The sequence below is a fragment of the Dipodomys merriami genome, unplaced genomic scaffold (assembly GCF_024711535.1).
Source record: "Dipodomys merriami isolate MVZ:Mamm:240054 unplaced genomic scaffold, mDipMer1.0.p SCAF_35, whole genome shotgun sequence".
NCBI classification, from domain to species: Eukaryota; Metazoa; Chordata; class Mammalia; order Rodentia; family Heteromyidae; genus Dipodomys; species Dipodomys merriami.
The window spans coordinates 4,983,167-5,010,325 of NW_027205048.1; the positions used below are offsets into that span (position 1 = coordinate 4,983,167).

At 43.9% G+C, this 27,159-nt stretch overlaps 1 protein-coding gene across 4 annotated transcripts in view; it reads right to left on the bottom strand.

Annotated features, from left to right (window-relative positions):
• Gpam (glycerol-3-phosphate acyltransferase, mitochondrial) overlaps positions 1-23,250 on the bottom strand; it is a 69,885-nt gene extending 46,635 nt beyond the window's left edge. Inside the window, exons 1-2 of one of the 4 annotated variants that reach the window (XM_069987983.1) lie at positions 22,944-23,249; positions 17,801-17,953 (exon numbers count right to left, since the gene is read on the bottom strand). The gene's annotated coding sequence lies outside the window, so the exon portion shown is untranslated. Of the gene's footprint in view, positions 1-1,088; positions 1,224-17,800; positions 17,954-22,943 lie in introns of those variants that run through there. The other 3 variants (XM_069987987.1, XM_069987982.1, XM_069987985.1) reach the window with 3 other exon arrangements.
• Positions 23,251-27,159: the final 3,909 nt, after the last annotated feature.

A 27,159-nucleotide genomic window follows, 5' to 3' on the forward strand; every position in this document is an offset into this window, starting at 1 on the left:
ACTCATTTTTACACACACATACTCACACACACACACAATGAAATAATTCATTAGCAGAGGGCTCCCATAGAAAATAGCCTCATAGAAAATACCACTGTGGTCCTACTTAACTCTTAAGAGACAGTCCCTGAGGAAATAAAATTGTTAAAGGGAAAATGTTAAAGTACTTCAAGCATCAAAAAAATGCTACTAGTTTGAGGGATTAATCTATATAAAGGAATTAAGATCTTTAGAAAACATACATAAGAAGAAAAATAATTTTTTTTCTTTTTTGTCGGTCATGGGGCCTGAATTCTGGGCCTGGGCACTGTCCCTCAGCTCTTCAGCTCAAGGCTAGCGCTCTACCACTTGAGCCAGAACACCACTTCTGGCTTTTTCTGCTTATGCGGTGCTGAGGAATCAAACCCTGGGACTCATGCATGCAAGGCAAGTGCTCTACCACTAAGCCACCTTCCCAGCCCTAATTTTCTTATTTTTAAATCCTTTCAAAAGCTAACTGGCAACCTATAACAAAGTTTAAACCATATTTTATAGGGATTGCAACATATGTAGAAATAAGAGATGTGGTAATAAAACCATGTCTAGAAAGAACAGACAGAAAGTAGCAGAGGAAGGTCTAAATCCAAGCCTTTTCGCTTGGTAACTTCTTGCCAATCAATCACAGTGCTTTCCTTGCAGTCCATCTTCAGTAGACCTCTTCAGTCTGATCCACACTCCTTGATCAAAAACCCACCTGACCACATTTGTTCCTGCAGCTACAGTTCCACCTGCGTATCATAGCATTTCTCCACAAGAATATTACGAGAACACTGTTGACTGGCTTGCGAACATCCAATGATAAAGAACCTATGACAATTTATTTGATCTAAAAACAGTACTTAAAAGTTTTAAATGCTATACTTGATATGATTTATTCCCACAGGCTGTACTCCTCATCTTCTTTATTCTCCACTATGATCCTTTTGCTTATTTATTTAATCCATATTTACAAAACCTCTACTTCACACCAGGCACTCTGCTACAGATACAATCTTGATCTACACAGCTCAACCCTTCCACACTTACAGCTTACAATCTGGAATACTTACTCAACTCCTGCTTAATAATTGTTTCCAGAACGATTCAAAGGTGAATGTAAAATTCTTTGGTCTGTAGCTTCTAGAATTCACTGAGCTGACTTGGAGCAGCACTGAGAGACATTCAACTGTCCAACATCTAGTTTCTCTCTCTGATTTTGTTCAGGGCAATTCCTTGCCCAGCACTGAGTGAAGAATGAAATCAAGTATAGCAGCCAATCATGATAATCTTGTTCTCTAAATCATAACTTCCCTGCAGCCAAGCCAATCCATGTTCCAGCACAGAGCCATGTGACCTCGGGCAACCCTGAGTATTTGTAGAGCTCTTCTTTCCAAATAAAAGGGAGCAGACACAGAAGGTGCTGCTCATTTATTCCCACTTAGTGTGCAGCATGTCTATTCCCATGCCCCTAAGTCAAACACCTCTGGATTTCATCAAATCCACACCTATTTATATCACTACCATCATGACTTCTGTGAGTGTTGAGCAAATGCATTTCTGAATCCTATTTAATTTTGAGCACAGATCTTGACACTACAATGACTCAAATAAATAGAGATAGACATAGAGAGAGGAAAAAATAGATAAGAGTTTAGAAATAGTATCATGCTGAGGGCAGGTAATGGAAAGGAACTTAGACTGTTTTTTTTTGTTGTTGTTTTTGTTTTTACAAAAAATGACATTAGGCCAAAAGAGGATGACCTCTCAGACACATTCAACACACCAAAGGCACAATAAGGGCTTTATTGGAATGTAAATGTAAATGTAAATAGTAAATTAAGCTTCAAATAGGAAAAGGATGATTAAGAAAATTAGGTTTGGTGTTCACTGAAAATGTATACCCACTATAAGTATATATATATATAATCAATATTGTATAGAGAGAGATGTGTACAATCTATACATAAAGAATTAATTGATTTATAGAATCAATATTGTATATAGAGAGATGTGTACAATCTATACATAAAGAATTAATTGATTTATAGAATCAATATTCAATTTTTCACAATTCAAAGCAGCAAATAATATGTATCGGCTTTCTTCTAGAGAAAGCAAGACTCTCCCAAATGGTGTACCATGAAAACTGGGCTCTGCCTACAACATCCAAACAATTTACTTGGCCCTGAGTTATGGTACCCATGCTAAAATATCTGTGATATTTTCTCTTACATATCTACTTGCTTCAGGTCTTAAAGTAGACAGAACTGTGGCTTATTACAGTGAAAATTTCCTGGGTCTGGGGACAAGACACACTGAGACCTCATCCTAGAGAGGAGATGTGAGGACATAGCCCAATAAAATGAAGACGAGGAAATTTCCCCCAATACCGAAGCTAGTTATAATGAGGCATAACATACAAAGAATTCACCAAGCCCATATTCAACTCATATGTACACTGAGGATGGAGGGGTCTGTAAGGCAAAGCTGTTGGAACAGCAGTCACTAAGAAGGGCTATCAGATACACTTGAGCCAAGCACCAGATGGTCAGATTCTTGGGAGACCTGCCCTGATATTATCTAAAAGGACAGGGTACTGGGCAAGGTTTAACTCCTCAGGAAAGAAGCCCAGCAGGAATTATCTAGGTTCCAGGTTTTCAGCCTCCAGCTGTGCCTCAAAGCAGGGTAAGAGTGTTTGAGAAGTGCTGAGGCCTAGGGCGAACAGGAGGATAATTGTTTTTAGTGAGCCTGTATGCTTTTAGAAAAAAAAAAGTAAAGAAACTATGCTTGGCATCAATAACTCATGCTTGTAATCCTAGCTACTCAGGAGGCTGAGATCTGAGGATCACCTCAGATGAAGTCCATGAGACTCTTATCTCCAATTAAACAGCAAAAAGCTGAAAGTGGAGCTGTGGTCCAAGTGGTAGAGCACTACCCTTGACCAGAAACATTCAGGGACAATGCCCAGGCTCTGAGTTCAAGCCTAAGGAGTGGCACCAACAATAAAGCAACTATTTGCTCATTCTTAAGAAACGAAAGATGTTTCTCCCTTTTTCAAAGCCGTAGCTGGGCTCCCGGGTTTTAAGTCCCAAGGGCCCCAAGCCTTTGAGAAAGAATTTGTATTTGCCTTCACAGCCTTTGGTGATAAAAATCCAACAACTGAGAAGCTGCTTCACTGGGGTCAGTAGCCAAGAAGACAAGACATCAATGGAATTGGGCTGGATTGTGTGAGGAGAGGATGTTTTTGAAGGAGCTAGAGGTAACATAGTCCAGGTGCTTACAAAGGTACAAGGCTGAGGGGTCTGACTGGGGTTCAGGCATGAAGTTCTCCTATTGGATTCAGGGCTGGGGCTGCAGTAGGTCCTCAAAGGAGGATGAAATGGGACCAGTGTGAAAAGTGAGAATCCAGAGTCTTTGGAATCTCAGGGAAGGTGCCAAGTGTTGTGTGTGTCATGGAGAGAATGGAGCCTCATATACCACACAGGGCCCAGGCAAGGACAAAAACCAGCTTGAACTGAGCCAGGATCTCTGCATAACACAAGCTTCAGGTAAAGAACAGGCTCAAAAATGTTCATTAGGGGATTAGGGTATGTTTTTCTGAGCCGTTTAAAGACCAACCTTCATCCATCCAACCTATGTTGACTGAGAGCCTTTTTTTTTTTTTTTGGAGCCATGCATCTTGCTATGTGCTGAAGATGTATAGATGAAAATGCTCTCAGGTGCTAATGGCTCATGCCTACAATCCTATTTATTCAGGAGGCTCAGATCTGAGGATCATAGTTCAAGGCCAGCCCAGGCAAGGCAATTAATCAGTCAAAAGCCAGAAGCCAAAATATGTCTCCAGTGATAAAACACTGGCCATGATTGAAAAGGCCTAGTGAGAACATGAGTCTGAGTTCAAGCCTTAGTACCAACACATACAACGCTCTCCCTCCCCAATCACCACACATACACATACCCAAAAGATGAAGATTTCCCCAATGAATCCTACTCCTTGTGAAATTAACAGTGCAGTGGTATATGGCTTTAGGAATGGACAGGAGGAAGAAAGACAATAAACAAGTAAACAAAGAAAGAAAATGGCACTGAGGAATTTAAACTGCATTAGTCACAGAGGTGAGTAACCTTCAAATGATCATAAAGGGCCTCAAAATGGAAGGATAGGGAGCTACACTGAGCCAAGAGCTCGGAGAAAACCCATCCAGGAGACATCTAGAATGCCAAAGCCCAGTGGGAGGGCAGAACTTGGCAGAGAGTGAGAACTAAGCCAAGGCCAGTATTGCAGGAGAGACATAAACAGAAAGCGGTAGGCAGCAAGCATGAAAAGCCAGAAGGGACCAGATAAAGCTGTAAGATGTTTGGAAACATAATGATAAGTTGTTACATGTGTCATAAATACCATAGAGGAATTTATGCACCTTTACCTAGTAAGGGTAGGTAAGGATGAATGATGTACAAACACACGTCTGTAGGCTTGGTTCCGTACAAAACACGTCTGTAGGTTTGGTTAGTCTTGAAGATGGGGAGGCACCTGGGAGCTCCGCAGGGGCCTGCCTGGGGCAAACTGGCAGTAGAGGATCTTGGTAGGAAGTAAATCTATTGTGTGAGTGCCCCTTTATCCAGCGCTAAGGACCAAGCATGGCCTTAAGCAAGCCTTTCTGTCAGTCTTGAAACTGCCAGGAAAACACAGTCCCACGCCAGACAACTCAGGACTGAAAGGGCTTAACAAGGTCCTGGAAGACCTGTAAGGGCAAATGTGGGGGGTGGTGAAGCAACTCAGGGATTAGTAACAACACAAGATTACTCCCCTCCCTAGGGCTGGAGAGACAGAGCCAACTGGGACAAAGGAGAAGAGCTGCCCAGGAGGAGCCTAAAACCAATGAGCCACCACCTGAGCAAGAGGGGTAAACACCCTGGCATACCCACTTTCTGCTTTCCTACCACCTTTCTGCCCTTCCTGTTGGCTGGAACAAGCTGTAGAAGAAGCCCTGAGACATAAATCTACAGTGCTACCAAGCTGGAGAATGGAACAGGGAAGGATGGTGAATATCTAAAGGGACCTGAGGCACCCAAGCTTCCTAAATAATCTCATGGGCTAGGACAATTAATACCTCCATTTTCCAAAGGGGAACCTGAGTGCACCAGGAAAGGTCACATGAACCTAGACAATTGCAGACTTGATAGTTCTAGCTGATTACAGAGCACAGGCAAATAAATGCTTAGTCATGCATTCAGCCTAGCTATAGAAATGAAGGCATCTTATTTCTGGAAGAAGAAAGCTAACATGGACTAGAGGTATGTTCAGAGTATCTTTTCTACTGTTCTATCGCCTGATATGAGTCTATTGGGTACTGACAGCATGTTGAGCAAGTCGCCCAAGCTCTGATTGTAAGAAGCAAGGCCTTCCCTTGATTTGACAGCCCATGCCCACCTGCATCTCTCTACCTATCAACATGGCTTTTCATGACATCTTAAATCCCTCTTCATTCTCACCTTATGCTCTTTCCTTAGCAGACTAGGAATCTAGGAGTCATTCTGGCTTTCTTCCCATACCCAATCCAACACCAGCTCCCAGTAATCGCACCTCCTAAATTGTTCTAAAGCTTTTGCCCACCTTTCTTCCTGGCTATCTGTACTCTCCTTATACAAACCACAGCCATCCTGGGCAGAGGTCAGGGGTGGGGGTGGAGGCTCATATAATGATTTAGTGCCAGGATTCTTCATGTCTGGTTTTCCACCCACTGCCCTTCTAAACGTCCCTCCTACACATCAGCCAGAATGAGCATGTGAAACACAACAAGGACTATTCCTAAACTCATTTCTTCTCCTCATTCAACAACCTAACGGAGTACAGTCCTTTCAATTATTCCTTATAACATCAAGACAAATACTGAAGTTGTGTGTGTGTGTGTGTGTGTGTGTGTGTGTGTGTGTGTGTGTGTGTGTGTGTGTGTGTGTGTGTTGGTACTAGGGCTTGAACTCAGGGCCTCATGCTTTCACTTGACTTTTCTGCTCAAGGCTGGTGTATTACCACTTGAGCCACAGCTCCACTTCTAGCTTTTGGCCAGTTGATTGAAAAGAACAGTCTTGGAGTCTTTTGAAGAACCTCCATACTGCTTTCCAAAGTGGTTGAACAAGTTTACACTCCCACCAGCAATGCAGTAGGATGCCCTTCTGGCCACATATTAAGTGAAGTAAGCCAGGCCCAAAGATCCCATGGTTTCTCTTATTTGCAACAACTAGTATATGTGTAGGACAAGCAGAAAAGGCCAAAAGCTATGTGCATATGACTATATAAGATGATGTTAAGTGAAATAAACCCTAAGATAGGGACACAAATACCTTTTTTCTTTCTTGTTATTGTTTCTAATGTATTTATAAGGTACCATGTGATTTTTTTTGTTTTTTTTTTTTGTATGTTCCTCCCCCATGGTATAACCCCTATTTTCACTGTATTTGATGTTGGAGCATCTTGTATATATATTTCTCTAATTGGGGGAGGGGAAGGAAAAAAACAAAATGCTTAAATAAGGATATAGGTTGACCCATTATAACAATGAGATGTATAAAACACTATGTTGAAAACGAACTTTAAAACCTTGGCAGGAGTTGGGGGGGGTAGTTGTGGAGGTGGGAGGGAAAACAAACAAAGGAGGAGGCAACAATGCTCAATAGGAAATGTACTCATTACCTTGCTCATGTAACTGTAACCCCTCTGTACAACATTATTACAATAAAAATGTACAAAAAATAGAAAGAACAGTCTTGGGGTTTTTGTTTTTGTTTTTGTTTTTTTGCCTGGGCTGGCTTTAACTTTGATCCTCAGATCTCAGTCTCTTGAGTAGCTAAGATTACAGGTATGAGCTACCAGTGACCAGTTCAAACACTAAAGTCTTAAACATGGCCTCTGCTATCTGGTGTGGTTTGTCCTCATTGACCACTGCTTCTACTCACCTTATTTCTCTCTAAAAGGAGCCACCCTGGCTTTCTTTCAATTCCTTGCTCATGGGAATCCCTTTGATTGCTTTGTTTCCCTACACATGTGCGCGCGCGCGCGCGCACACACACACACACACACACACACACACACACATCTCACTTCTTTTCTCTAACTCACTCTTCCTAATGCAGCTCAAATCTTACCACTTCATTAAGACCTTTACTGATCACTCAGATTGAGTCCCTGGTCACACACTTCTCTCCCAGGGGATCTATCATGGTTGTAATGAAATAGTTGTGAAATTAACCATTTCATATTTGCCTCATATGTGTCATTCTTGAAGCCTCCCATTCCCATCCATTTCATTCATTCCTAGCATGGAGCAATGCCTTGTACAAACCAGGTGTACAGCTATTTGGCAAATATCTACACACAAGACATGATTGAATGTAATAAAAGAGACTGTGAATGGCTCTCAGAACTGTCATCTTGTATGGACAAGTGCACAACTGTAGAAATAGAAGTGTTCAAGGAGGGGATGTATAAACTGTAACATTTTGAGCAGTCAATACTTTGTGAGTCTCTGGGAAGTAATGTACACAAGCTTGATAGAGAAGTAGGCTCAGATTTCCCATCTGTTCCCTAACCCTATTTCCTTAGTCAGAACTGTTAAGTGAAAACAAAGGCCAAGGTCCTCAGTTGTGACCAGCAGCACAGGGTGGGGGAGTAGTCCACGGTAAAAGAGAATGCCACAGAGCTAAGCCAAGCAGAAGCTGGGAGTAAACACATCTTCCCAGTACACCCAAAGGAAAGAACTGGAAAATATACTTCAAAGGAAGTGCTAGACATGCTTGCTTTTCTCTTTCCTCCCAGAATTAGACTTCATCAAAAAGGACAGAATTTTCATGAAGAGGAGAAACAGAATTACTTTACATTTAGATTATTTTCTAATGAGTCCAAAGCAAATAGAACCTCACTCATTTATCTAATTGGGAGGAAGATGAATCAAAATTCAACAGAGGCTCACTTTCGAACTACTTCTAAAGGAATTTAATTTGGTTATTTTCAAGGGCATATAAAGGCTCATAGTTTTCTCTCTTTAGGAAACTTTATTCTCTTGTGTGTTTCAAATGTACTCTGTAACTAACATCTTTGCCTTTAACTTATGCATTTCCCAAAGGAAATGGCTTCCAAAGTAAAGAATTCATCCATTTCCAATTATCCAAAATAGTTTATATAAAGAGCAAAATCCTAAATATAAAGCCCAAGCACAATTAACTCTGGATTTAGTCAGATGTATCCAGCTGTTGGTCTCCCATAGAGAACTGACAGTATTCTGACAGGCTTTCCATCACACAAAATCCCAGGGTGCAGTACCTGTCTGACTCCACTTTTTTTTCTACTGGTTGAAGGGATCATGGAGTCCAACTCTTCACTTCGGGTGAATTACACCTTCACCCCATTGCCATCACACATTGGTTTTACTTACAAGATAGAAAAAAAAACCCACACCTTCCCCATTTCGTTGATGAAATGTTACTCTTTCCTGAGGCTGTCAGTTCTGTGGGAGGATCCCCACTTCATTTCTATAAATCAAGGGACTTTTGTCAATTGCACACTCGTGACCACTTCAGTAAATGGATGTGTTAAGTAAATATTAATATCAATCATGTTGGTTTTTCTCCAGATTAAGTAAGTCCTTAAAGGACAGGCCATCTTAATTTCTAGGTCACGTGTTCATTAACTGTTGAATAAATACAAATTAGACGAAGAGTGAATTCTATCTGAACACACATCAGTAGATCAAATCCTGGAATGAATGAAAGTTTAACCTCCCAGGGACAAGGTTTAGTTGACCTTCAGCTCTTGAGAGTTGAGACATGCTTTGTATACACAGTGTAAAATTTTAATGATGACAATAGCTACAAAAATCCAATTGCCAACAAAAGGAGGAGGCTGCAATGCTTGGTAAGAAATGTACGCATTATCCTGCCCATGTAATTGTAACCCCTCTGTACAGTATGTTCACAAATAAAATTTAAAAAAAATATGCTAGAAACAATAGCAAGAAAGAAAAAAAAATCCAATTGCCTAGTTTGTTAGTTAACCCCATTTTTTCTTTTTTTCTTTTTTTTTTTTTAGCCAAAGTGACTTTTTTTTTTAGCCAAAGTGACTCTCAGCCAAATCCTAATTAAACAGCACAGTCAGTTGGCTTGCTTCTGCAAGTGACCTGTAAGTTTTTCTTAGTCTCAAACCAGAAGTGAACATATAGGAATCCTATTATTATTTAGGCATGTGCTTCAAGGTTGCAACATGGCTGCTGTTCAGGCATATCCGAAATTACAATTATATCCAGTAATTACATCTCGACAAACTGCCTGATCTAGAGTTGTGGAGGAAGGAGGCATGTAAACTTCATCTGTGGTTTTTAATCTCTTGGTGCCTCATTTTCCTCATCTGTAAAACAAAGATAATCACAATACCCACTTTATAGTGTGGCAAGGATTAGGGGTTAAAATACATAATGTCTTGAGATAGGGCCTGACTCACAGCTATCATGAAAGGTCTTGGGAAAAACGTCTCCCCTAAAAGGGGGATTAGACATTGGAGCCAGGTATGGGTCCACATATCATAATTAATAAGGTCTAATGCACCGAAGGGTGGCAATAGTTTGAAATAATATATTATATACTTAGGAAAGAAGGTTTGCCAGGCACCGGTGGCTCATGCCTGTAATCCTCACTACTCAGGAGGCTGAGATCTGAGGATCATGGTTCAAAGCCAGCCTGAGCAGGAAAGTCCGTGAGACTCTTATCTCCAATAAACCACTAGAAAACCGGGAGTGGCACTGTGGCTCAAGTGGTAGAACACTTGCCTTGAGCTGAAGAGTACAGGGACAGCACCCAGGCCCAGAGTTCAAGCCCCATGACCAACAACAACAACAACAACAAAGAAGGTAAAGAATCCATTAGCTTCATTTAATCATCCTACAATGTATAGGTATGTATGGAAACATTACCTTGTGTACCATAAATATGTTTGATTTATCAATTAAAAAATCAGTGATTGAAAGCAAAGTCCAAAAAATAGCCAAATATATATTTTGTTCTTTTAACAATGTTTGAAGCAAGATAAGACAAAAATGTTACTTCTGTGATGTTGTTTTGTGTGTGTGTGTGTGTGTGTGTGTGTGTGTGTGTGTGTGTGTTGCTGAGGATCAAACAACCCAGATTCTTTACCTATGCTGGACAAGAGTGCTCCTGTATGCAATAAGCTATATCCCCAGCCCTACTTCTCCTGTGGTGGTTTGAATATAGTTTGCCTGCCTGGACTGGTGCAGAAAATTAATCAGCAAAGTCATATATGTCAGTGGTGGAATCTTAAGCCAAGGATGATGCTTAGGGGTGGGACCCTTGGAAAGTAATTTGATTGAGAAGGTAATTACAATGCAGTCTTCCCTATGTTGGATTCTTTAATTACAGGAACAAGGAGAGAGACCATAGATTCATAGGCATGTGCTCTCTGTCCGTTGCCAGGTGATATCCTATGCTACCACAGGTCTACGTTCTCAAGAAGGCCATTAGCAGATGAAGTCTCTAGGCCCTGACCTCTGGGACAGAGCTAAATTGACCTCTTTTCTTTATAAAGTTAGTCTGCCTCAGGTATAATGTTATAATGACAAAGGGTTGATTAAGGTGTACTTCCAATAAAGGGTTTTGAAAGTAATGAAGATGATAGAAGAGGAGGGAAAAAAGAGGAGTCATCCAAATGGATTAAGATAGGTAAACCAAAGGCATAGTGTTACCCTTAAGTAAGCTGAGTATGTAGGACTGCCTTGCAACCGTGGCTAGTGTGAGACTATTATTAGTAATTGTGGGGAGACTTAGAGTAACTGATAGTATCTAAGACTTCTTTTAAGTCTCAAACAGGAGAAAAAAATACTATCACTAAGATTCCCTCTCTGTGCAGGGACTGAGACAGAAAAGAAATGCTAATTATAGGAACCAGAGCTATGAATTCTGAGTGACCCCAGGGATTCAAAATACTGTTTATCTATTGGTCTTCTGTTGCTGCAAATTTATTAGAGGTTTTCAGATTACATTAACTGATTTTCACCTTAAGTGCTCTACGTGGAGAAACAAATAAAAGCTCTTGGTAAGGAACGATTTCAAGAGGTAATGACATGCTGGGTGAGTTAGGGGCACTGTGAGGAGAAAAATCCCAGGAAAAGAGGGCCCAGTCCAGGGGGTGGTGTGAAAGGCTTGCCACGCCCAGAGCTGCAACCTCAGCAAGGTCTGAGGGCCCCTGTCGTTCCTGCTTCCAGTGGTGACCAATGCCAGCCAAGACAGGAAGAAAGAATAACACTACCTCCAACAGAGAGAGAGCAGAGGAGCTGGGTGCCAGTGGCTCAGACTTGTCATCCTCACTCCTCAGGAGGCTGGGATTCAGAGGACCATGACTCAAAGCCAGCCCAGACAGAGAAGTCCATGAGACTCCATATCCAAAATAAACAGCCACAAACCAAGCTTGAGGTATGACTCAAGTGGTGGAGTACCCTCCAAGCAAATAAACAAACAAATACGAGGTCTTGAGTTCCAATCCCAGTACTGGGTTGAAAAAGTTCTAAAATGAGGCTGTGGATCTGGCTTCATTTCTCTCCTATTATGGTCTCAGATTATCCCTGTTCTGAGTTGCACCCTGCCTGAGGCCTTAAACTTCGACCTGCTTCCACCCCTGTCTGCCTTACCTCCCTCAGTGTCTCTGTCCTCAAAGACATCTCCCTGTTCCGGGACCATTCCAAGTCCAGCCCTGGCTCTGGCACTTTATGTTTCTGGTCTTGTCTGCCAGAAACATTCCTTCTCAAGATAGGTGCATGGCTGATTCATTCTTATTTTTAGCTTTTAGCTCCATTAGCAACTTTCTGTCCCTTGCCTTGTCATTTTCTTCTACCTCATTTTATGTTATTTATAGTACTTATCATTGCCTGAATATACCCGGTTGGTTTCTCTTCCTGGTCATTGTCTCTCCTTCCAATTAGAACTCCATGAGGGAAAGAACTTCCTGTCTCCATCATTGTAACTCTTCCTTTTTCCCAGGTTTCAAATAGATGTTTTCTGGACAGAGAAATGAATGTTCATCGTGGCTATAATTCATTGAGGATTTACTCTGTGCAAGTTTAAAGCTATAGGTTTATTTGTTTTCATTTGTTTTGTCGTTGTTTTGTTTTTTAACTATGATCTCACTCATTATCCCCATGGTCTAGATTGATGTCTTAGAGAGGTTGTACAACTTGCCAATTCCATAGCTCACAGGAAACCAAGACATACTCCCACATCAGTGGCTCATGCCACCAGTAATCCTAGCTACTCAAATGACTGAGAACAGAGGATGGTGAGTCAAAGCAGCTTGGGCAAGATAAGACTCATCTCCAAATAATCACCAAAAAGCTACGTGGCTCAAGTGGTAAGAGTGCCAGCCTCTAATGTAAAGCTAAGAAAAAGTACCCAGACACTGAGTTCATACAAGTATACTCACACACACGTTCGCGTGTGTGCATACACACACACACACATATAGACACAAGAAACCAAGACCTGATTTGAATCAATGTGTGTTTGTCTCATACAAAAGTCAGTACATTGAGCCATACCTGTCATCCTAGCTACTCAGGAGGCTGAGATCTGAGGATCACAGTTCAAAGCCAGCCCAGGCAGGAAAGTCTGTGAGACTCTTATCTCTTAACAACCAGAAAACTGGAAGTGGCACTGTGGCTCAAGTGATAGAGCACTAGCCTTGAGCTGAAGAGCACAAGGACAGCACCCAAGCCCAGAATTCAAACCCCATGACTAACAACAACAACAAAAAAGTCAGAACATTATTTTCAGTATAGGGTCAGAAAGTAAATACTTTAGGCTTTATGGACAATATTGTCTCTGCCACAAGTGCTCTGTCCAGTTGCTGAGTGAGAAAGACCACAGAAAGTACATAGTTGATCCATGGGATTGTGTTAGTATGATTTTATTTACCACACGGGTGATTGGCAGGTCTGGGTCCAGGCACCCAGATGACCAGTCCTTCCTTAAGTGCTCATTTTCTATCTAGGGGGTGGAAAGAAGGGGTGAGGCAGAGTTAAAGACGACCTTAAAATACATGTTCTATGAGCAGGGCATGCCTTCAAATAAGGAAGATAGCAAGTAGTAACTGCTGAGTTAAAAAGGCAAAACAGAAGATGAATTCTCATGGGATTTGGGACTCTATTGATCTAATATTGTGTTTGTTTGTTTTGGAGAGAGAGAGAGACAGAGAGACAGACACAGAGAGAGAGACAGAGAGAGAATACTGGAACTTGAACTCAGGGCCTGGGCACTGTCGCTTAGCATTTTTTCTTTTTTTGCTTATGTGGTGCTGAGGAATCGAACTTAGGGCCTCATGCATGCAAGGCAAGCACTCTACCACTGAGCCACCTTCCCAGCCCCTCCCTTAGCATTTTTGCCCAAGGCTATCATTCTACCTCTAGAGTCACAGCTCTACAGCTGAGGTTCTTTTGTTTTGTTTTTGTTTTCTGGGGTTTTTTCTTGTTGTTTGCTGGTTGTATTTGTTTTCTTGTGGTTACCTAGAGATAAGAGTCTTCTGGCCTTTCCTTCCTGGGCTGGCTTTGAATCATGATTCTCAGATCTCAGCCTCCTGAGTGGCTAGGATTACAGGCATGAGCCATCACAGCTGGCTGCATGTGACTCTTAAATCCTAAGCACAGCTATTGGAAATACATTGAAGACTGCAGTGCTCAGGGTTTGACTGGAGAGATAAACATAGTTCCAAACTTCTTCATCCTGAACTCTTATCCCCTTGCCATGAAGTCAGGCCTCCATGGTTCATGCTGGCATCACAGTTGCTGTGGACATCAACACCGAGAACCTGGGAGAGATGATACTCCTTGGTGCTGTCAGTCTCCCAGGAACACACGTAGGAGTTATGAGTTCACCTGTCCTCGGTCCTGTACCATCACAGTGGTGCCCAAACAAGGGTATCTGTGGGCCTCTGGTTTCCAGAGAGTCCTTTTCTTTGAGGGCGAGAGGCAACCTCCTCAAAGATGGGCCAAGTCAACCATCTGGTGATACAAGGGACCCAGGACCCTACTTCAAAGAAGGACTAGGGCAGCTCTGGCTTGACCAGATATGGGGGAGATGGAGGAAGGAAGTGACTTTGGAAGAGATAGCAAAACAAATCATGTTCAGAGATTTGATTCTCTCTGAGGTAGGAAGGAAGATGGGGGGACTAGTTTAATGTCACTGGATTTCAATGCAGTTTCAATTGCTTTCCTATATTCTGAGCACTAGTCTCGTCACTAATGTGTTAATGTTTTACAGAGGGGAGGCTATGTGACTAGCAAGAATCTAAATAGGAATGCTACGTTTTTTCCATTCTGCTCTGGGCTGCTGCAGACTGGAATTCACATTTGCACAAAGGAGAGGGCATTTTGTAATGTGTGTAAAGATATATAAGCATATATGTAAGAATGTATTTACCTATATGTAAATATGTAAAAGCATATTGTGTGCATTTACATGTATGTATACAAATACAAATGATATACATACATAGCTATTTAAGCCACAATGCCAAATAGAGTTCTGACACACTGTAGAAGCTCAATAAAATAGTATGCATTTACAGCTCTCAATGTACTTTCTCAAATTAAAGTAGATTGATCCTACAGTTCTTGATGAAAACGATCATTTTGTCACCCAGGGGACATTTGGAAATATCTAGAACTATTTGGGAATCATCGCAAAGGAGGAGAAGGATCCTCCTGATCTCCTGGGTTGAGGCTGGGATATTGTCAAGCATCCTGCAATGCAGAATCTCATGATAAAGAACTATTTGAAATCTGGGGATATGGGTTCATGAGGCAAAGCCCTTGCCTATCATGCAAAAAGTCCTGGGTCCAATCCTCAGGATTGCAGAAAAATAAAAGGAGAATCTATCTGAACTAACATGTCCATAGTACAGGAGGCCAGAGATTCTGATCTGATCTACCACATTTTACACTCATCTGTAAAAACCAAGGGCCAGGACCACACTACTGGTTGCTGGCCACTCAACATAAGAGATCCCTCCTACTTGCCCAGTGCTCTGACCACAGCCTCAAGCTACTGATCAGCCAGAAGGCTGTATGTTGTAAGAAGAATGAGTTCAGCAGGAAAGATTGAGCCTAAGCAAACCACACACAGTTATGTAAGCTCAAGTGGACCACACCTGTTGCTCTTCAGCCAGGACAAGTTTCAGAGGATTAAGACACCATGACTTACAAGGCAGAATTTTCCCGTAGACATCGATTTTTGCTACCTACCAGCTGACACTCCCACTCTGCCAACTAAACACAGAACTCAACTCAAAGAATGGCAACTTAAAAATACGAGCAAGGATGAATCATAGTAGGTCAAGGTAGAAATTGCCAGAAATGGATTCGTCATTTGCACTACCATGATCATCAACTTTTGACCTCATATGTGCCAAGAGATATATTGGGTCAGAGAGAGAAGGTAGTATCTACCAGTAGCAGGTATAAGACCCCTAAGCAGGAACTTTTCCTTTGCAGTTACTACACCACACAAAGGGAAGATTGTCAACGAGAGTAAAACAAAACCTGCATTATGGGTGAGTAACTGAGCTCAGCAAGACTTCCTTTTCTTTTCCTTGGCAGTACTGGGGTTTGTACTTGGGACCTACACACATTAGGCTGGTGCTCTACTGTTAAGCCATGCTGCTAGCCCTTGCTTATAGTGGGTTTTTCTGAGACAGAGTTTTGCAGTCAGTCAGTCTGTAATTACCTATTTTAGGCTTCCTGTTGTTGCTAGGGTGACAGGCACATACCCTTTTGTCAGCTTTCCTCTGTGGAATGGAGTCTCGTGGACTTTTCCACCCAGGCTAACTTGGAAGCCTGATCATGATCCCCCAGCATTTTCAGCATCCTTAATAGCTAGGATGACAGGCATGAGCACCAGCAATTGGCAAGACTTGCTTATTTTAAACAACTTCTAACACAGAAACATCTAACTATAGCCCAAGAACTTAAACGTTACCACTTAGATAATTTGGATTTGGCTTTCCTGGTAAACCTTTTCTTTTATTCATGAAGGTCTGTGGGAACCTGGCTAATATCCTGGACCATGTTTAAGACACCAGGATAGCCAGATGCATTCGAGACTTCATGTAGCCAGGGAAGATGCCAGGACCTGAGGCTCCGGGAGCTCAGCAAGTAACTACAGAATGCTACATTTTGGCCACCCCTCAGTCAGGGTACAGGCATCTTTTGAAGTATTTTGTGAACTGTATCTAAATGGAAGCTGGTGACCTGGATTAAACACAGCTCCGAAGATCAACTTTTATCTTAAAACATCAATGAAAAATTCAACAGCCTGATAACACTGCGTAAGGACTAATGGCTTTTATTTCCATTGCAGTTGCTTTCAGAGACAGATAATTCCCTTTTAGATTTTCATGAGTTTGGCCCAGAAAACAGATACTTGACTCATTAAACATACAGGAGCTGGAGAGGCCAAGAATACAGTAGATTCTATATAAGGAGGTGACTTCCACAGCCATCAAAATATCTTAAAGAAATGAATAGAATTTAAATTTATCAATCCCGCCACTCCATTTACAGACCCATAAGTCAGAAACTCTGAAACCCATCACAAGGGCCTGCTTGGGATTGGACATGGGGCTAAGCCTTGGGGCTAAGTGGCAGCAATACTGCGCAGTAAACCAAGGGTAAGCCAGTCACTGTATTAAACCAAATATAAGCTGTCAATTGACAAATGCGATTGTTTCATCAAGGAAAGAATGTTTTACCATCCTAACCAGGGATGACTCTCCAAACAAAGGGCTGTATTAAAAACTTGCAATTTATATGTATATAAATGGCACAGAGAAACCCATCAAAAAAAAACTTTACAAGATAGTGGGGAGGAGAGAGATGGTTAAAGAAGAATAATATCATTGGGGCAAATTTGGTCAAAGTACATTATATGCCCATTGTTAACAATCATAATGAAACCCCCTTGTAAGTTTGGTTTATGCTAGGGATTTTTTTCTTTCTCTTTGTGTGTGTGTCTGTGTGTCTGTGTCTGTGTGTGTATGTGTGTGTGTGTGTGTGTGTGTGTGTATGTGCCAGTACTGGGGCTTGAACATAGGGTCTCATGCTCTTACTTTGCTTTCATACTCAAGACTGGTCCTCTACCACTTGAGTAACACCTCCACTTCTGCTTTCTTGCTGGTTAATTAGAGATAAGAATCTCTTGGATTTGTCTGCTCAGGCTGGCTTCAAACCTTGATTCTCAGCTCTCAGTCTTCAGAGAGCTACCAGGCTAGTTCAGAAAACAACAACAACAACAAAAATGCCTTTCTAACCTACAGCTTTATCCTTAGGTCTAACATATAGCACACATCTACAGTCTAGACCATGGCACCATAAATGTTAAGGAGCCAGTGTTGTTGAATGGAGAAGAATTAGGTTTGAGACTGATGCAGATGAGCAAATATGGCCGGGCAAGGGTGGGGAGGGAGGAGAAGAAGCCCTGAGGGAGAGGGAGGCCCTGAACTATGAGCACAGTACAGTTCTCCAGGGCCACTGTGTAATGTTACACTCCATTACCTGTCTAATTGCCCGGCCCTCCCACTAGGCTGTGAGTTCCTTGAGAGCATTAACTGTTCCTGGTTGCTAGGGCTAATGAGAGGAGGAGCCAGGATGGTGTATGGTAAGGGGGCATGGAGAGGACACCAGGGACACACTCTGCTGCCTGGACCCAAGCCACTGAGCATCAGAGGACGGCTCCTCACCTTCTTAACCGTGTGTGAGTGCCTTCCCGCGGGCCTGCCCTGAGCTTCATCCCACGAGATAATTACATACACCCCAAGGGGAGTGTCATGAGGTCAGGTCTCCCAGGAGCCAGGGGAACTCTGGGCAAAGGTGCAGGTCCTCTTCCATGGTCCCTGGAAAGGAAATTGGGGGAGAATCCTGGGAGAACAAGGAGGAGAAGCCATCTTCCTCCTGCTGTCACCTGGTCCTCGGTCTTCCAATGCTAAACCTTAAGCGAGCTCACAGACCCAACGTTTGCCTTTTCCCAGCCCCTTGTAACTCAGGGTCACGTTTTAAAATGGACTTAAAACATAACACAGGGTTTCCATCAGTCCTCAGGATTCTATGCCTAGAACCCCCCCTTTCCCCACCGAGCAAGCCCAGGCCTCAGGGGATGGATGTTCCTATCTTCCACCACTCATTTCAGGGGTTTCTCAGCCCACCCTGGTTCCTGGAAGAACACTGACATCTCATCCACAGCCGCATTCCCTCTGGCCCTGCGTGCGGGGAGAAGGCAAAGCTTCCTGATGAAGGGCGCTGAGGCAGGAGAAGGCTGGGTGGAGAGAGAGGGTGTCTACTAGCTGCTGGCGAACCTAGGAATCCTGATGGGGTATTTGCATGCCTCCTGCCAGTACAAAATCTAGAAGCACCATCTCCCCACTGAAATGCGGAATTTGACTCTACCACGGTGGGATTGGCAAGACGGCAGGATCCAGGAACTGAGGGGGTCATAATGCACTGGGGGGGTGTTTTCCTCTTCTTGCCTGTGGAGATGGGGGTGTCCTTTGATGCGCGAAGTCTCTTCAGAAATGCTCTTGGTCTGATGTTCTATTGCATAGCAACTGGGTTCTTTTCTGATCCCGAGTCCTCCATGCAACTAGGTGTTCTCCAGTCATGCTGCGTCTCACATCATCTTCCCACAATTATTGTCCCCTGGGTAGGGGGTGGGGGTGGGATATCCCTGGCTGAAAGGTCCATGTCTCTAGGAGACGTTACTATATACACCCTGTGCCCAGCAAGAAATAGGCATGGGTTTGACTAACAAAGCTGAAGGTAAGAGCAGAACCTCAGGTAAGGAGAAAACATGGAGACCAGATACGGGAGCCTTCATGGCAAAGGTGGGAGGCAGATAAAAATCGCTGACATCATGATTGGTTCAGGAGTCTGGGGCCATTTCCTTCCTCACTGTGGGCTTAGCTTTCCTACCCACCTCAAGGAGCCCGCTGCCTTTGTCTGAAAAAAATGCTAACCAGCTCTTCTAAGAGCTGTCCATAACACAGAGGCCTCAGAACTCAACAAAAGGCACTTTGTGCGAGAACACGGTGTTCCCGGGGGTGGGGAGGGAGGGTGGCTGAGTGGGCAGCCTGGGGAGCACTCATGGGCAGCCAAGGAACAGACTGTGGCCCCAGCTCCAAACCCTCAGCATCCTGCTCAACTCCCAGCCCTCTGGGTCTCAGAATTTCCCCAGCAGGGAACAAGGCCACATGGATGGAGGAACCCTGCCTGGACAATGACCCAGGCTGCCCCTGTACACAGAGACTGCAGCCACAGGAGGAACATGGTGCCCACCAAGGGAACATCTGAGAAGAGTGACCCCAGGAAAGTGTGTGTCACTTCTAGGAAACCTGGCAAGCCAGGTTTCTCCTCCTGGCCCAGCCTCTCTTCATCTTCCAAGCAGGAAGAACACTGCAATGGGAGTCACTACCTCTCTCTCTCTCTCTCTCTCTCTCTCTCTCTCTCTCTCTCTCTCTCTCTCCTCTCTCTCTCTCTCTCTCCCTCCCTCTCCCTCTCCCTCTCCCTCTCCCTCTCTCTCTCTCTCTCTCTCTCTCTCTCTCTCTCTCTCTCTCTCTCTCTCTCTCTCTCTCTCTCTCTCTCTCTCTCTCTCTTGCTTCACCGTGATCAAAAGGATCACCTAGACACAGCAGGGACAGCCTGGTCTCAGGAATCATTTTGTTCAGCTCCCTCCTCTTGTGCCCTGATTCTGAGTCCCAGAGCAAGCAGGTCTTTGGCCAGGCTGGCACACGGGGCACTGCAGCTTTCCGGTTGAGGTGAGGCACTGGGTGCACAAATACTGTGAATTCACCAAAGAGCCTTTTCTTGACTGGTTCCCAACTCCTTCTAAATCAGATCCTTTGTTCTTCTCATACCCAAAGGGGATGACCTAGTTATTTGTGTGATTTTTTTTTAATGCCTGTTGCCCCATTCAGCTGCAGTTCCACAAGGATTCAGGATCTCTCCCTCTCTCCCCCCCGTGTCTCTCTGTCTCTCTCTCTGTCTCTCTCTCTCTCTCTGTCTCTCCCTGTCTCTCTCTTCCCCTCCTCCACTCTGTCTCCAGTGCTGCACACAGTAGCTATCCCAAGGAGTCTCTATTCTCAAAGTCACCCTGTAAGAGAAGTATTGCATGCATTTTACTAACAGAAAGACTAGAGCTTTAGCTATCTGAAGAAAACATGGAAAAGCAGGATTCAACTAAGACTTTAAGTGACCCCTTTCGCCCTGTTCTATGCCTTTTCTAACAAAATTAACAGCATGACATGCCCTCAAGTTGGGAGCTTTGGCTTAGGCTTTTCTGAATGTTATGTTCTAGAATCAAATGCTCCAAGACCATTCTCAAGAATAGCAGGAATGAGATGAGGAGAAAGAAACCTAGGCCGTTCCTTTTAGGACTGAAGATAGATAAGAGCAGGTCCCCGGCACAATTGTAGGCCTGCAGGCACCAGTGGCCAGAGAAGATACTAGTACTAGGGTTCAGGGGAAGACGATGAGGCTATGGACCAGAGGCGGGGGGCGGGGGGGAGACATCCCATTGGGGAGGCAAATGGAGAGAAGAGGGATATTGAAAACTATCAGTGACTCAGGCAAATGCTTAGATTAGAGTCTAGGGAAAGCCTTGCCAGATAGAAAGAACATGAGTCTGGAGATTAGACCTGACTGAATCTCAGCCTCCACATTTATCAGCGTGAGCAACTTACTTCCTCCTTGGGAAGTAATTCAGTCTTCTGGGAAGAGTAAGTAGATAAACCTGGCTCTGAAGGCTGATGGGGAAAAGCAGATGCAGAGAAAGGACAGATCTCAGAAGTGGTAATGTCTCAGCTCGGGATCTGCTCATGTTTGCATCACAGCCTGATAGCCTGCTAGGATGAATTACCCATAGGCTCAACTGTGAAAGGCTGTCATTCATTCCTTGTTCATGGTCTCGGCCCTCAGGATGGAATGAAAGCCCAAGCTCTGAGGTCTTCATTTATTGTGCTAAGTTACACATTTTTCTTAAGTTGCAGTTTCCTCAACTGTTAAATGGGTTGGCACCACCACCACCAGCTTGTTGTGGGGATCGAGTTTATCAGGGTAAAGCACTGGGAATGAGTGGCAAGTCAGACACATTCCCTGCCCACCCAGAGCTGTCCATCTAGTGCAGGGGGTGGGCCCAAAATGAGCAAGCACAAGACAGCAAGGGAGTGGTCCCAGAAGGAAAGTCCAGGTTCAGGGAACCCACCCTCACCACAGAGGAAGAGGACAGAATGGACAGAGGCAGTCTCTCCATTTGGCCAGACCTGGAGGAAAGGCATGGGGAGAATGTTCTAAGCAGAAAGGATAAAATGTGATGGCATTTGGCCATGGTAGATCTAAAGTACTAGGAGAACATCCACATGGCGAGATGCAAATGAAGAAGGAGGAAAGGGGGAAGCAGAAAGCAAGACCTAGGCCATCCAGGTGCTGGCAATGGAGGAAATGTTCCCAAATGTTACCACGAGGTAAAACCCTCTGTGACACAGCCTCCTCTCTCCTTTAAAATCAAGAAGGGAGAAGAATTCCCTCTGATGAACTTCTCAGAGCTGGGGCTGAGGGGGCCAGGGAGGAAGCCCAGAAGAGGGAGAAAGAAGAGTCCTCTGTGTTCATCCAGAGAGAACCACATGGAACAAGCCCTGATCTCCTCCCACCACAGCTCACCATCTAGGTTCAACCTAGACATGACTGCTGGATAGAGACAGGAATACACACAGACACCCAGCCTAAGAACAGGAAATGTTGCTGCTGGCCTGGTTATTCCTTAGCCTACAATATGTAAATGGAAAATCTTTGTTAAGAATACCAGAGTCTGGGCTGGGAAGGTGGCTCAGTGGTAGAGCTCTTGCCTTGCATGCCTGAGGCCCTGGGTTCGATTCCTCAGCACCACATAAGCAAAAAGAAAAAAGCCGGAAGTGGCGCTGTGGTTCAAGTGGTAGAGTGCTAGCCTTGAGCTGAAGAGCTGAGGGACAGAGCCCAGGCCCAGAGTTCAGGCCCCACGACCGCCCCCCTCCCAAAAAAAGAATATCAGAGTCCTATCAAATCATTTTTTCCAACTCAACACTGAAATGAAATTGTTTCCACAGTGTACCCTCCCCTCCTCAGCCACCTGCAGCCAGGCCTAATAATCAGAGAAGACAAAGTCAATTTCCATCTTCGTTGTAAGCAGTTAGATCCCTGTTGATCCAACATGAAGCCTAGCCCTTAACCAGAAATTGTGTCCAAATTCTTGGATACAAAGAGAGAAGTCACCGCTGGGTTGGGAATGCAGTGGAGCTCAGAACTAGCATTACGGTTCAAACCCAGACCTCACGCAAAGTGGGAACCAACTCCAAAATGAGGTGCTCTGCCCTGCTCTGCTGTTCTCCCTAGCCAACATCACAAGAATGAGATATAGGGATTCCAACCTCTTGAGAATGCTTTTCCAGAGCGATGTCCTTCTGGCAAGTCAGATTTACCAGCATTCCACACTAAAGCAATTGGATTTGGGGTGGGGGTGTTTTGTTTGTTTGTTTTTTGGTAAGTGTCCAAAACCCTCGCAGGGGAGTTGAGAGTCTGAGATCAGGGTGATGGATTACACAAGAGCCAAAAGGGCCCGTAGGTCTCCGAGAAGGATTTCATGGAATATAAACAAATATAGATGTTAGAGCTGCATTCAAACATCCCTACACATCTCCAAGATCTTCCCAACAGCCTGTTCTAGGTTTGGCATTGTCATACAGTGCCAAGACTGAGAAGGCTCCTCCACCTGGGTTTGCCTCTAATGGGTTCCAATTTGCGTCTCTGGTCCTCCCTCCTCCTACCCCCCATAAGCACCCCAAACCCCGACATATTCAGTACCTGGATCCTGGCCTCGCAGGGTTTGAGGAATTACTTTCAATCCGTTGATTAGCAAAGCTGGAGAATCTGGAGAAGACAGCCTCTGGCTGTGGATGAATTAGAACTCCTCTGAGTGCCAGAGGCCTGAAGACTTTGGAGTACTTGGGCTGTAACCTCAGGGGAAAAAAAAATCCCCCTAACAGCAGCAAACACTCCCAGCAAAGTTTTGAAACACCACAAGAGGAGGAAAGCTCTTTCATCAAATAATAACCAGCTGGAGATAAGGCCTGGTAGGCTGAGGAAAGCCAGCCAATCACATGCTTCGTTCTGAGGGCAAGGACAGGCAGACCCAGGCTTCTGGCGTGAGTTTCCGGGCTTGTTATAATTTAATGATGCAGTGGGTGGTGTCGTTGTGGCATTGGTGGGGGAATTTTCTAACTGGACAGTGAGGCTCTGGGCTCAATAACCTCACTCTCAGTGGAGGGGCCAGGCCCAGGGGCTGTAGCTGAGTATTCTAAGTGGTCATGTGGGTCACTAGGCTCCCAGCCTGACTGTGCTTACTTTGCCAAGACTGTTCTTTCTCACTGCTGCTGGGAAGGGGGGCTTCAGCTAACTAGTGCTGGAAGCAGGAGGATAGTGAGTGTGTTTGACACAAGGTGGGCATCGCAATGTCTGTGATCCTGAGCAGGTTACCATGGAAAACCCTTAGGAACTTTGTGCTTGCATGTTGGAGATGCTTTCTGTGCTACTTATGATTGGTAGAGATTGACATAGTTGCCTTTGGGCTTCTCTGCTTCCTCATCCTTTCCCAAGTTATCATTGTTCTTCGAGGAGAGATGAGATATTATAAGGCAATATTTATTTTAAGGAAGAATCCTCTAAAGCCCCAGGAGCTTCACATCTTGCCAGCCCTAGGAACTGGTTAAGCGGGCTGCACAAGCTAGCTACAGAATTCCCCAGCTCCCCAGCAGGCTCATCCTGGCCTTAAAAAGATGTTATAAAACCCTTAAGTGGTATTGATAAATTAAAGCTAAATATTTAAAGGAACTGAAGGACGAACCATTGTGATATGAATAGTGAGATTCATTCAACAAATAGGCATTTCACTTCTCCTCTATTAGAGATTGTGGTCAATACTGGATGTACCCAGGTAAAGAAGACTCAGCTTGGCTTCTGGCCCTCATGAATGATATCCCAGCACTGGAGGGAGGAGCTAATTAAAGAGGTCCTTAAGGACGAGCACAGGGAGCTTGTCATGAAGGATATGAACAGATCCAAAGAGACAAGGAAAAAAATTCCACCACAATGGACAGGAAGTGAGCTAAGTCAGAAAGTTTAGCACCAGCAGTCACTGTCTCAACAAGCCTTATACAAGACAAGTAAAAGTCAAAGTTGTGTTCTCCACCTTTTTTCAAAAATGATATAAAATAGCTTCATTGAGGTAATTCATCTACCACCCAATTTGCTCAATTCCAAGTATATAATTCAATATGACTTCTGGTACATTCACAGACTTATATACCTCGCCATGAGCACAACCAATTTCTAAAATAAATACTAAGTGAAGGATACCCCTTCACATGAGCATCCACTCACCAACCCCTTCTCCTCACTATCCCTCCCCCCAAGAAAGCTTTGTTCACTCGAAGCAACCACTGATCCACTTTGGGTCTCCTGGATTTGCCTCTTCTGGATATTTCATATCAGTAGAATCATAAAAAGGTGATGTAATAAATGACATTCCCAAGACTCATCTCTTTCCTTTCCACCGCTGAATAATATCCCATTGTAGGAATATACAATTTGTTTATTCACTCCCCTGTTAAGTGGTTTTGAGTTTTTTGCCACTATGAATAATGATATTAGAGACTTTCATGTTCAAGCCTCTCCTTGTTTTTACCCACAAATTTACAAGCACATAGCCAGGATACAAGAAGGAAGCAAAATAGATGAGAGAACTATCCACTGAAGTGCTTCTCTCCAGCCAGAAGGTATAACACCATACTGGTAGTGGAGCCTGATGTTGACACAAATTTTTACAGCACACAAAGCGTAGCTACACATTTGCTCCTCCCCTTAACCAAGGCAAAAGAAAGATATTCTTTTTATTGGCACTTACTTCAAAGAGGAAGTCCTGGGAAAACCTGAAAGCATGAGTTCCTGGCTAAAAGCCCACTCAGCCACAGAACCAGAAGTAAGTCCTATGTTCTTTCTCCTTCAGCTCCTCACAGAAAAGCAGCTGTTTAATCTTCTTGATTTTTGAGTTCAAGGTGGGAAACATTTCAAAAAAAGGAAAAGGCACAAAGGGTAAATGGGCCAGCAAACAGTTGTTATGGTTGGGATTTAAATTATTTTGACAGAACACTCACACAGATGGAATATTTTGTCAGAAGGCCCAGAGCTAGTGAGCCAGCCATTGCCAGTGTAAAAGCAGATATCACCTACTTCTAGACATAGTCTTGTCTGTCTGGCTTGCTGCTTTCCAGCAACTAAAGGAGGACGGTGCCTCTGCTTGGTTGTTGGCTGGATCACTTTGGTAGAAAGACCTCAGGAACAGCGGGGAATTGCAATGGGGAATCAGGAAACGTGAAAATCTGAAGATGCAGGAAAGGGTAGCTATAGGAAGAACCAAAGAGCAGAAGTAAACAGAAAATATGAGTAAAGTTCCATGGAAAGGCTAACCAGGTTTCCAGTTTGACCTGTGGTCAGGAATGTCTCCTTCCAACCCTAGAGAGAGGTCACTTGATCAAGTTGAGGCTAGGTAGAACAGTATAGAAAAACAAATAATCTATCTGGGACTGAAGAGGGGTGATTGGAAGAGAATCCTCTGAGAGTCTCATCGCCTGCCAGTCCCAAAGTCCACAGGCCTGGAAGAGCTCTCCAGAGAGGGGGCCTTGTCAGAAGTAGAAAGAGAAATCTCTCCCAGGAGGGTGACAAGCAACCCAGATGACATGGCTACAGGTCATCTTGCAGGTAGAGAATGGAGGACGGAGCACTTCTCACCTGGGAAGAGACAACAGGGACTTGTGAGAATACCAGAGGACTGGGACCACCAGACACAGACATCACACCATCTTCATTTGACTGCCCTTTTACTTGTTTGGGCTCATGACTTGCCGAATTTAGTATATCTGGCAAGTCACAGTAAAAAAAAAAAATCAAGACAAAACACCTCTTAGGTAAGGTCTCTAAGGGTACAGAATTGTCCCAAGCTTGTCTCAGAGTCATGGGTGGTCCTGGCTATATTGTAAAATCAATTTGTACCTTGGCCTCTGCTCCCTATTCAAAGCACCAGGGTATAGCCGGCATCAAGATTCTGAGCAGGGACAACATAGAACATAGATTCATCTCGGTGGGTGGAAACAGCTCTTGGGACCCACTATGGTCAGGCCATGGATTGATGCCTCTTGGCCCCAGTGTTTTCTTCTCCAAACACCAATAGGTTAGTGTGTGTGTGTGTGTGTGTGTGTGTGTGTGTGTGTGTGTGTGTGTGTGTGTGTGTGTGTGTCCATTTCAGAGAATGAAAGGGCAGAGCTCATAAGTCAATTAACTTACTTGAGCTCATTTATTTAATATGTGGTAGAACTGAGACTTGAACCAAAATCTTTAGGACCCCCCCAAATTCATGACCTTTCCATTTCTGTTTCTTGGTGGAACTTATAAAAAGAGTTTATAGGTTCCTTTCCTTTCTGGGTTTTTTTTTTTTTGGTTGTTTTTGGGTCTTGAACTCTGGGCCTGGGCACTGTCCCTGCGCTCTTCAGCTCAAGACAGATGCTCTACCACTTGAGCCACAGCGCCACTTCTGGTTCCTTTCCTTTCTGTCTTCCAAGCTGCTACTTGTTTCCATTTTCCTTCAGCAACTTTTCTAGCACTACCAGAATCATCCATATATGTTGCTATAGTACCTGTATACCTGTATACATCTAAATACATACACATACATCCTTGTGAGAATACATTGCTGCACATATATATTTGTGTGTGTGTGTGTGTGTGTGTGTGTGTGTATTTGCATTTAGCCAAGTGTGTCTGCCCTCAGAGAAAGGTATGAGTGGCTCCAGTTTTCACTTCCCTTAGACTGTCTATCCTCATATAGTTAGTTGGCTTGTGGTGTGTGTCTAATTCTGTCAGCCCCCCCACACACAAAAATCAGCTTTGTGACCAGGGAAATTACTAATTGCAAGCATTTCTGAAAACATTTTTTCCTGGGATGGGTATTTTGCCCTGGAGGAGAATT